The sequence below is a fragment of the Alligator sinensis genome, unplaced genomic scaffold, assembly GCF_000455745.1.
Source record: "Alligator sinensis unplaced genomic scaffold, ASM45574v1 scaffold486_1, whole genome shotgun sequence".
Classification (NCBI taxonomy): domain Eukaryota; kingdom Metazoa; phylum Chordata; order Crocodylia; family Alligatoridae; genus Alligator; species Alligator sinensis.
The window spans coordinates 1,430,937-1,442,314 of record NW_005842053.1 but is presented as its reverse complement, the minus strand read 5'-3'; the positions used below and the strand labels follow the sequence as shown (position 1 = coordinate 1,442,314).

Here is an 11,378-nt window from a genome sequence, read left to right as displayed (position 1 = left end):
CCCCCCCCCCCCCCCCACACACACACACTTAATTAGGGCAGACTGGTAATAAAGGGAGGGTATTTCAGGTTTTTCTTCTTCCTAGTGAGATTAGTGAATTAGTTATAATCAAATACTTTGGCCTGCATCTTTAGTCACACTCTTTTATTACAAAGGGCAATTACAACTCTGATCTGTCAGCACAACAATATTTCAGTCCTGTCATAAATATTTTCATAGACTACAAACATCTTGAGCTAATGATGATGCAGGATCTTTTTGGCTTAAAGGAAGAAAAGCAATTTATGTGCTTTTTTATTTCATAAAAGACAAAATTCCACATTAGTCCATTATTTTTCCAATTTCTATAACACTCTTGCAGACTTTTAGATATGTGTAACATTAATGTACCAATTCTATATGTACCTTGAGAGACTGGGAAGAGTGACTAATTGTAATGTATTCTATAGGAATCCCTGAATCCCCAAAGAGACATCAGTCAGAAGCAAACAGTAAAGGCATTTATACATATGCTACAGGAGAGGGTGTGTGTGTGTGTGTGTGTGTGGGTGTGTGTGTGTGGAGGGAGGGTGATAATTAAAGCAGCTATTGGAGCCCCGAAGTGCCCAACGCGTCTCGTATATCAGCATCCCCACACTGAAAAATGATGGTGGGGGTGCTTTAACTTGTCAAACAAGCTTCAGTTAAAGCGCTCCCGTGAGTCTGCTCTGATGTGCTGTAATTACAGTGCATCGGAGCAGCCTCACTGATCATATATAGGCGCCCCAACTGGTATAACCTAATAATGTATAACTGTATACTTTTACCCACTCTTTTGTACTTCTACATTTATTTTCATAACATATATAACTAAGAATGTGAGCAAAACATCAGCATAATTTCACCAGTTCATCAGTTAATACATTTGAAAGAAAAGATTTAACAATATAAGCCTACACATTCCCATATCTACCTGCCTTGTTTTCACCCTCTTAATTTCAGGATCTAAATTTTACTGTAAAATAATGAAGCCATAGAAAATCTTTCTTGGGACCAAATCCCTTTCCAGCACACTGCACAACTTCACTGCGTGGTAGCAAGACATTTGAGATAGGGATTGAAGGAGCCCTCCCCTCGTTCAAAACAGAACAGTTGAGCCAATATCTGGATCCTAACACAGTCAGTATGAATTCACATAGTCACAAATTTATTGGCCTTGTTCCTGCCCTCTTACTACCAGGAATCCTCCATGTCCAAATGTAGTAACACCAAGAAACTTGTACTACCCAATTTTAACTGGCTCCCATTATATAATAGCATTAGTTCCCTTGCATGTAAAGATCTCCACTATCAATTGGGAAGAGTTAATAAGCTGTCTATTATTCCATCTTTCTTTTTTTTGTTTTTGTTTCCAGCATTGCACCAATGCATGTCTGACACCTCTTTCAAAATGTACCCAGGCACTACATAGTGTCCACTAGGCCATAGAGATTGTCCCATTACAAGAAATACCCTTAATACCTTAAAGGAATTAAAACATAAATAAGCTAAATACATCTGTGTTGTAAAAGTGCAATCGAATTTCAGATAATGAACAGGGTTGCTAGCTAAGCAATGGAGGTGTCATACTCTTAATGCCATGCTCTGCTCCTAATCTGTGGTAACTATTTTAGACTGTTAAAAGTATGTTCCTTTCTGTGAATCACTCAGACTAAAAAGTAAAAGGAGTACTGCCGACTTGGAAATATAGGCACACTTGAAATTCATCTTGTTTGAAACGAGATGCATTAAAAAGTCAAAGACTGAGAACTCAATTGCATTGCCAAATAAGTTTATGCCCACTTTACAATCTGCTTCTTATGGACTGAATTCAACTTTATGGGGGGTTTTAATACAAATAATAGATTTAGAAATAAGTTAAATATGATCTACCCTTGTAATATTTTATCAAATGCAGTTTTTAAGTGTGTATGTGGTAGCACATACTTAACCAGCTCACACAAGAAAATAAGCAATCTGAAAATGGTGACAGTGATTTATCTAACTAAGGCAAGGCCACAAGAGTACATTTTTTTTTTGGAGGGGATGCAAATGCCCCTTAAAAATGAAGGTGGCAATACTTAAGTAACATTGGACATTGGTACAATCAGAAACAAAATAAAATCTCCAAAAATCAACTTTCAGCTTCTAAACACATGTAGGTGCATATTCTATTAAGCAAGTGAATGATAGAATGAAGCCATATGACAAATAGGCAAACAGGCAAAGAAAGAAAAAATAGTATCTTGCTCACCATGCACCTGATCCAAAATCCAGTAAAGATCCCACATGTCTTCATCTATCACTATCACACAGCTATTGCAACAGAATATTGGCAAGGGTTGTCATAGGGAAGGAAACAATGGAATTTATGAGACAATACAAGCAGGGCTATGGTGAATGACCCAGGAAGCCCTTTCCCAATCCCATATTTCTATAAGCAACTGCCATTTTAAAATGTAGATATGAAAATATGACAAGTAACGGCCTGGTGGTACAGTAGACAGGAGACAGAATACACCTGTGGTTGTATTTATGGATTGATAAGGGCAATATACCTTTAAACACTTAGTCCTATGGTGGCCATTCTTGCCATTGCATGGGGAGATTGCCCACTTACTTGCTGGAAAAGGAGCAAATAAGAAGTCAGCTCCAGGATTGGGGCCAGCATTTGGTAATTGGTACATCACATACAGGGAGAGAGGAGCATCATTTCATGGACAGAAAGCCCACCTACACTCAGTACTGAGTATCTGGGCAGCTGTAATGTGCAGGATGCAAAACATGCATAGGAATTTCTCACAGAGCCAGGTTCTGCTGGATTATGTCAGTAAATTACAGCCACTGCAGAGTTGTTCTCTTGCTCTGCCTAAGAGTGGCTGCAGATATTTAAAAGGCTCTGTAATTCTATCAGTCCTGACTAGGAAGTGTGAGAAGCAGGACAATAAATCATTGTTCCCAATTAAAAAACCATTATTTGCATAGAATAATTATTTTAAAAAGAACAACCAGAATACGATAATTACGTTTTTTCACTCAAAACAAACTTTTCTAAAGTATTAAGGGTGTGCTGGAAAAGGAACAGAGAAAGAAGTAATATCAAGAACCATCAAGAGTAAAAACATAATTATAATGAAAAGGCACATATAACATGCTGATAGAAAGTGATTTCATTAGCCCATTACAGTACTGTACACTGTAAGCAGTATGCACACTTGTCTTTCCCTTTTATAATAATAACCTGCTACTCTTATATAACACTAAGGAAGATCAAAAAGAAATGAGAAATTCATGTTAAATCAGAATTTCTAGATCTTCATTACAGTTTTCTTCATCAAGATAACAATATTACCATTAGCAGTTCATAATAAAAGTAACACTTTCATGTCATTTTCTATTTTCTATAAAGCACAATGATTGGAGTCTGTTCTGTACTTCCCTTATCTAACTCTGTTACTTTGGAATCTAAGAGTGCACTGGGCACATTAATCTTTCATGGCAGAATTCACTGAAGTTCTGCCAAAATTCAATAATTATGTTCTATCCAGTATAGCAATTTATTTATCTTATTGCTGGAATTTAGACCATATAGAACAAAGTGCTCAGCTTGTATGAAAGAACTGCCCTTAAAATTTAAACCTTGTTTAAACCCTGTTTCATGTCTCAAGTTTTAAAAGTATGATACAAATTATCAAGAAGCAAAGCTGTCCTTTTGAATCTGTATGTTAAACTGGCAAATTGAAAGTGCTCTTTGAGATGTTTGTGTCATGTTTTAAGCCTTTCCAATATAGTTTACAATTTTTATTCAAATATACAACAATATTTTGTATTTTGTGTTACACCATTCCAAAACCCCTAAGTATCTATGCACCGTAGTTGCAAAATAAGGACAAAATACAAAGTGAATATTGAGTTCTTCTGATTGAGAAGAAGTTGTACTAAACCAAAATGGCCAACTAGAAGTTTAGCAGTTTGGGGATTAAATTCCTAAAATGCAAATTACAAATTCTATAATTTGTCATCGCCAATGATAAATTCACAAAGAAGCCAGTGAAAAAAGTTAGAAGACCACCAAGGAGGAAAATTGAAAAAGATTTTATTTCAGATGGCTGTTAAATATAGTTTAGTGGAGAAAAAAATCATGTGTGTCCATTCTTATAATCTCAGGGAAAGTAACAAACAGAGTCATATCTACCTGGCTGTACTGAAGAATTGTTTGGTTTCAGAAAGAGACTAGCACATAAAAGTATATTATAGCTCCATGATCTTAGAAGGATGCCACATTTATTTCTACACTGATTTACCCAATATTTCTTAATAAAACAAAATACTAGCCTACCATGTCAGTAGTCTAAAGCCAGATTTCCAGTGTCTTTAGTATCTAGACAAGACTCATTTACTTCAGACATTGTCACAACGTCTGCAGTGTTTCCCTTTACAGAGGATTTGACTCTGCATTCAGAAAATAGCTCAGAAACTTTCTAGAGTACACTTGCTATGATTTATAACTTAGTCCTCTTCCTGCCCACCATAAGAAATGACATGTATAAGCAATTCACAAAGTATCGCTACCCAGTATTCATTTTGTTGCATTATTATTTTTTTTTTTGGCTTTGAAATATATTTTAGACAATGAATGTGACAGCTTTTTCTTTTTAACAAAATCAACTATATCTACTTCAGTAACAGAAGTAAAAATTATTTTTACATGTCAGAAGCAAGATTTGTTCCCCTCTCCAAAACTGTACCATGACATTTTCTTTTATATGTTGTGTTGTCAGTTTTATACTATGTTGTCATTTTCCGGCAAGACTTTACAGTTAAATATATTTTTCCCCTTTTCAGACTTCAAAAAAAATTAGTAAACTCTATTAAAGTCTTACCCACTGTTCTTTTAGTAACTGACAATCCATTATTTCAACATATTTGCTTTGTGCTAATTTTATCTCTGTAAAACGCATATATTTCAATATAATTCAAATATGAAAAGAGAGTTAACAGTATCATAATTCACTCCACAGCAACTCAATAAGGAACAAGCACTTTTCCTAAACAAATTAATGTGAATATTGGACCTGAAGCTTTCGTTAAGCCTCTCAAGTTTTTCCAGTTGCTTCCCCCCCCCCATCTAGTTTCATCCTACTTTAAGAAAAAAAAAAAAATACACCTTAACAAAAGTATATCGTTTTAAAAAGAGTTAGACAATGGCTACAAAATCTATTCTAATTGCAGGTGCTGTTGCCAAAGGAATAAGAATTGGTGGGGGTGGAGAGGAAAGGAGGAAAGAAAAACTGTTTCTTACTGACACTTCTTGTTAAACATAATATGGCTTACAAGTCAAGAAATACAAAGATTAAAATCTATGCAGAAAGAAGCAATTCAAAACCAATAACTATAAGAATTGCTAAATAAAATAGTAACAAAAATTGCCTTACATATTTCCCTTACATTCAGTACACACTGAAATCTGCCTATATTCTCATACAAATCATGCACTGCGCGTAACAGGAGGTCCTTAATTTCCAGTTTCTGTCTGCATTGTTGGAACCAGACTTAATTCACAAAGCATTCAAAGTGTTCAATAAGTACTCAGTTTGAATGCCAGATTTGTTTAGAAAATATTAGAGATAAATAACCACACATAAAATGCAGTAAGGTCTCTACAAGTTTTATAACTCTGAAAGCACTGAAATGACAACTTTTGCAGTTCTTTATTGATGTTTATAGTAACTTTTTTCTCCCTTTTTTAACAACAAAGAACAAGCACCTTAACACACTTCCACAAAGCTTCATAACCCAATCTTAAAAACATTAAGCTAAATATAAAGGTTCCTGTTAGTTTATTTTTTATTACATATTTTCTCCTATATCTAAATATTTATATTAAAAGCTTAACTTGTACTATGCACACAAAGAAACTACTAGAAAATTTCATTACTTACTGTTCACTGAGTATTACTTACTGAGATTAACAGTTTAAAGAATGCATCTGCTATTTATCCAGGAGTGTTTTAAACAACCCTTTCTACTGTATACTGCTTAAATGTGATAATTAAGCCTACTTTGGTATGCTGAAAAAATATAAAAAAGAAGTACAAGCTCTCTTCTTTATGAATTAGCTCATTGAAACCTATTTTTGGTGGCAAGTAAACTAAGGAAATTTAGAATGATAATAGCAACAATTTGGTACATTAGGAAAAACCAGAAAGAAAATGAGTGTTTCAGATATACAGTATAAAGTCATTTTGACATGCCTACACAACTGGTTGTGGCAGCTTTCAGACATGATTCCTAATCACAAAAAAATGCTCCAGGTTCTTTTAGAGAAAGCTTGCCGTTGGGAAGTTGATTTTGGCCAAGTGCCAAAATCATGTGCAAAAGGGGCCCTCATTACCAATTCATGGCAGCCTTCAGAGCTGACAAAAAATGTGACCCAACAGGCTAAAGCAACAACTAAAATTAAAAACTACGAGACAAAGACAACTTACTTAATATTCCCTCCATAGCCACATTAAACTTTTCTGTAATTAAACCCTTGTTAGTTCAAACAGTTTTCAACTACTTTTAAATGATTACACAGGCAGTCTTTAAAAGTTGAAAGCTTTCCCTGTACATTCTCTCAATCTACTGCACTTTTAAAAGTACTTTTGTCTGATGACAAAACTTCTGTAAGTGTCTACTAAAATCCCACTAAAAAGGAATAGCATTCCCATACATATTTAATTTCAGGAAATTCTAAAACTAAACAAATAATTACAACATGTTACCAGCCTTAAAACCATAAAGGAGGAGAGGGGAGTTAACATACAATTATAGCTATTTCCCAAACTTTCTAAAAAGATAGTCAAAAAGTCCATGCAAGCTGCAAACATTAAGAAAACTGCAATCACCAGAGCTCACTGCATAACTTTCCCCCAAAAGATTTGATACACAGCCTTACCTAGATGTCGTCAGGGTTTTCTGTGGATCAAAAAGTTTCCTGCCTAAGCACAGAGATATTCTTTCACAACCCATAAAGGCCCCTTTTATTAATCCAGCACTGTAACAGACTGTTTTCTACACCACGTTGAGAGCAGGATGCGTCAGCTTTCAAGAGAAAAACATTCTTAATACACAATTAGTGGCAGATTGTATAATAGTGGATTTATCTTAAAGAGGGAAAAGACATTTTTTAAAAAGCAAAGAGGGTGCGGTCAGATGTTAGGCTATCCCTGAGAAAAGGGGCCTAGGCTGCACTAGTACCTAAATACTAGCAGAAGCTCACTGGGAAAGGAGCCAATGGAATGACTTTGTTTGACCCAGCTGCCAATCTCTCCTGAAGCAGTGCGCCAGACTAAACACTGACACTATTTTAACTCAAATCAGGCTACAGCAGCTGTTTGCTTTCCGGCTCTGAGCTATGCACCATGGCCATGATGACTCTGCACAGCACATATGATAGAGCAGGGGCTGTATTGCTAAAATATGTTCCATGTTTGGATCTGTCATATAGGAGTGATTTTTTTTTTTTTTTTTAACACCCCTGTCTGTCCTCCGGGAAGGAAATAACAATGCAATTATATCCCTGCAAAACTCAGTATTTTAACTCAAGAAGTAAAGTTACTACATCTGTATATATTTAAAAAATACCAGCAACAAACTGTAAAGGTGTGTCCACCTCACTCCAAAATCCAAAAATGTTCTTTGACATGTTAGCATTGCTTCTACGTCACATTTGGGAATCACCAATAAGCCATCTGTTTTACCAATCTCACTGGCTCTTTTTAAACTATATTTTATTAAAGAGCTGATATATTTTCTACGCATTCACTTCCCACAATACAATGTATACATAAGGTGCATGTGAGAAAGTAGGTGTGCAAATATATATTCATATACAAAATCACACACAGCTCTAGATTCTGTTCTGTTACGTTGACACAAATCCAGAATAAGTCATTTGTAGGTAATAGAATTGTTCCAGACTTGCACTCAAAAATCTAAAGCCAAACTTGTCTAATGCAGTTACACATAAAGCCATGTGAGTTAAAAATAGCATAATAAAAAACCCTCTATTTGCTACAGGTATACTGCATAGAAGCTCAGACATAGTCAGTTCAAAAGCAAAAATCAAATCTTGTGCAGCTATGGTGGTGCCAGGATTTTGTAGGGAACATAAACACGCATGAAAAATTCAATAGGAGCACCAAGATTCTAGTAACTAATTATATAGCATAGTCACATGGAGGTGGCATAAGAAAAAGTTATCTACGACATAGCTGCCTTTGCATCCGTGCCATACAATGGTACCAGAGTCTCAAGTCTGTGTTCTTTCCCCATTTCCAGTGAGTTTATTGGTTTCTCCCATACACATTGCATTCATGTAACCCCGCTCAGCTCCCCAGACTGCCCCACTGCACTTTAACATCTTTTTCACCCCAATTCAAAGCTTAAAAAAAACCAAGAGTAGAATAGGAGAAGGAATAATTTGGGCCCTACCATTTTCCATCTAAGCAACCTGGTATAGATTTTTGATTATCAAATGAATATTAGAAAAACATTCCAATATTTTTATTCAAGTTTTCAGAAAAACAGTCATCTTACATGCATCACAGAGTGTAACAATATTAGTGTAGCCAACTGCTGGGATTTGAATGCAAGCCTCATGATATTTGCTGTTTTCATAAAAACCCCACTCTGGAAGTCAAGTGATCAGATGAGAATCTCAGCTTTCATTAGACAAATAAATAAAAAAGAAGTTTATAGCCCTTATGTAGATTGAGACACCTTGAAAATAAAAATGTACTGAACCATGTAAGTCTCAGGAAAATCCCATAAATGAAGTAAAACCCAATTTTTATCATGATTTTTAATGCAATCTTATGATATGGGGAGGTCTGACACAAGCTGTTGAACACCTAGGAATTGTAATGCTAAATATGTTATAAGTCAGCATATGCACAGGATATTCCTAATGAAAGGATAAAATGCTATGACTCATTAGGTTGATTAATCATAACAAGTTATCTGTCTAAGGCATGAACTTGAGAAATGGTTAGCACCCTGTCATCTGAAGCCAATAGAAATAATTGTTACGCAACCCCACTACGATGAAGGGAACCAAAAGCAGTCAAATAGTATAGTGGCCAGGGAGTGACCCATCAAAGATCTTCAGATATACTGAATCTATTATAGTAAGCTTCTTTTAAACAAAAGTATAAAATATAAGACTCATCTCCATGACTGAACAAATGAAAAAAGAATCCTTCTTGTTTCACACCGCTGAAGAGTCTTTAAACATACCAGCGCAATAACACTCCTGGAAAGAATTGCAAACAGTTCATTCAACACTGAAATAGGAATGTGGACAAAATGTTGCTGTAGCTAGTGCAACAAGCATCAAAACGTCTTTGAAAAAAAAAGAGAAACCAAACAGACGATAAAAATAGTATCATTTCTTACATATCAATGATATTGTACATTAGGGTGATATAGTCAGATTCACACACAAAGAAGATGCATGTAATATCTACATTTTGGAATGACGGGGGGTGAGTGATGTGGCTCTTCAGGGGTACAATAATGAAAGCAGGACAGGATCAAGGCATAGAAAAAAATTTAAACTACCAGAATGAAAAGAAAGGATCAGATTTTCTATATATTGTTGGAAGCAGAACAGTATTCGATTAAGTTATAGTGTAATGAGTAGAACAGTCACACAGTCTTCTTCATCCGCTTTGAGAGTCACTGAAAAAACACTCAAAAGTTCTCCTGTTTCTGTTTATGAAATGGGTTATGATCCACCTTTTGCTCTGTAAGTTCTCATTATATCATTTTGATTTGGAATTAAATATTCTTGACATAATGGCTCCAGGGAGATTGCCCGGGGAAGGACCTGGAGTCTGAGATTCCTTTCACCTTTTAATCAAACTTATGTCACCCTTGGGCAAGGCATGAACAAATTTGGGAACACACTGAAATCAATAGCTGATGCTGCTTCTCCAATTACTACAAATTTCAGGCCATTCCTTGTAGAAAAATGCTGAAGATTCTTGACAGTATAATTGACAGGCTGCGGAAATTTGTTGTTTTTCGTAGAAATGCTCAGTGTGTTGTCTTTAAAACTAATGAGGTTTTCCATCACTAGCAACATCCATACTATTTCTTGTTGGGTAAGTTCATTTGACATACCCTTAACAGGTTTTTAAAGTGTTCAAATAGAATGAGTTTTTTCTGCCATCACTTCCTTACTTTGACTATAATAATTTTGAGCCATCACTTTATCACGGATAATATCCCTGACAATGGTATGTTAAGAGTAATCACAGGCCTCTGGTGAAATCCTCACTCCACTGAAGTCAACTGCAAAACTCTAATTGAAAGGATAAAGATTTCATCCATAAAGGCCTAAAGGCACAAGTAGATTGCCACAGGGTCTGAAGGGATAGGTCACTGCAGCATGTATAGCACTGCATAGCTATCTAGGTGATTTATGGCATAGATTTAGCTTCCTCTAAAGCAGCATGGAATAGCCCACTAGTTGAAGGAGGATATCAGACATAATGGACCAAAAATGTGATGTAAATTGCAAGATGCATAAATTATTTTGGTCTTTGAGACTTGCATTCTTATTCTTGTTGTGACTTTATCCGCCTGCTATGCCCACTCCAAACTGAATATATATGAATGACCTCTGCTCAGCTAAAAGACGGTTCTCCTTTCATAGTTAAGAAAGAAATCACAGATTAAAACCAGATTTAAGAAACTTCTTCATTATGTTGAACATTTTATGCTGAACTGGAAGATGGCAATTAAGTTTCCTAAAATTATAGGAATATATATCATCACACTTTCTACGGGGAAAAAAGAAAATGGAAAGAGTTAAAAATATTAAGGGGATAACAACTCATATGTTTCAGGATGGAGCCCAACCCTTAGCTCTTTTGAGTTAGGAAAAAACTTGTCTCAGTTATTGCACAAATGTCCTTTATGTTAGAATTATATGTTCTTCTGAATCATCTGGTTCCCACCTTTGTCGGCAGCTGCACACCAGACTCTACCACTGCCTTTGGCTTGGGAAATTACATATTTCCACAGAAATCCACTACAAAACAGGATCGTAAATGGGCAGAGATCATTGTGACAATTGACTGATTTATTTAAGCCTTTTGTAGATTAAAATTAGGTTTATACAACATTATCATTTGCACATGCCTCCTGTATGTTTATAAATTCACTGAAATACTTATATTATCCCCCAGAAAGGTGCAAATGTCAGCTCTTGGATTGTTTCTTCCAGGCAAAGATAATGTAACCATGTATTTTCTGTAGTAAGTTGAAATATTTTTCCAAGGTAAAATCCATAGAAGTTCAATTCTTTC

At 35.5% G+C, this 11,378-nt stretch overlaps 1 long non-coding RNA gene across 3 annotated transcripts in view; it reads right to left on the bottom strand.

The window, feature by feature from the left end:
- LOC112550198 overlaps positions 1-7,265 on the bottom strand; it is a 136,056-nt gene extending 128,791 nt beyond the window's left edge. Inside the window, exons 1-2 of one of the 3 annotated variants that reach the window (XR_003093900.1) lie at positions 6,959-7,265; positions 2,273-2,334 (exon numbers count right to left, since the gene is read on the bottom strand). This is a non-coding gene — a long non-coding RNA (uncharacterized LOC112550198). The remainder of the gene's footprint in view (positions 1-2,272; positions 2,335-6,958) is intronic. The other 2 variants (XR_003093898.1, XR_003093899.1) reach the window with 2 other exon arrangements.
- Between the last annotated feature and the right edge of the window lie 4,113 nt (positions 7,266-11,378).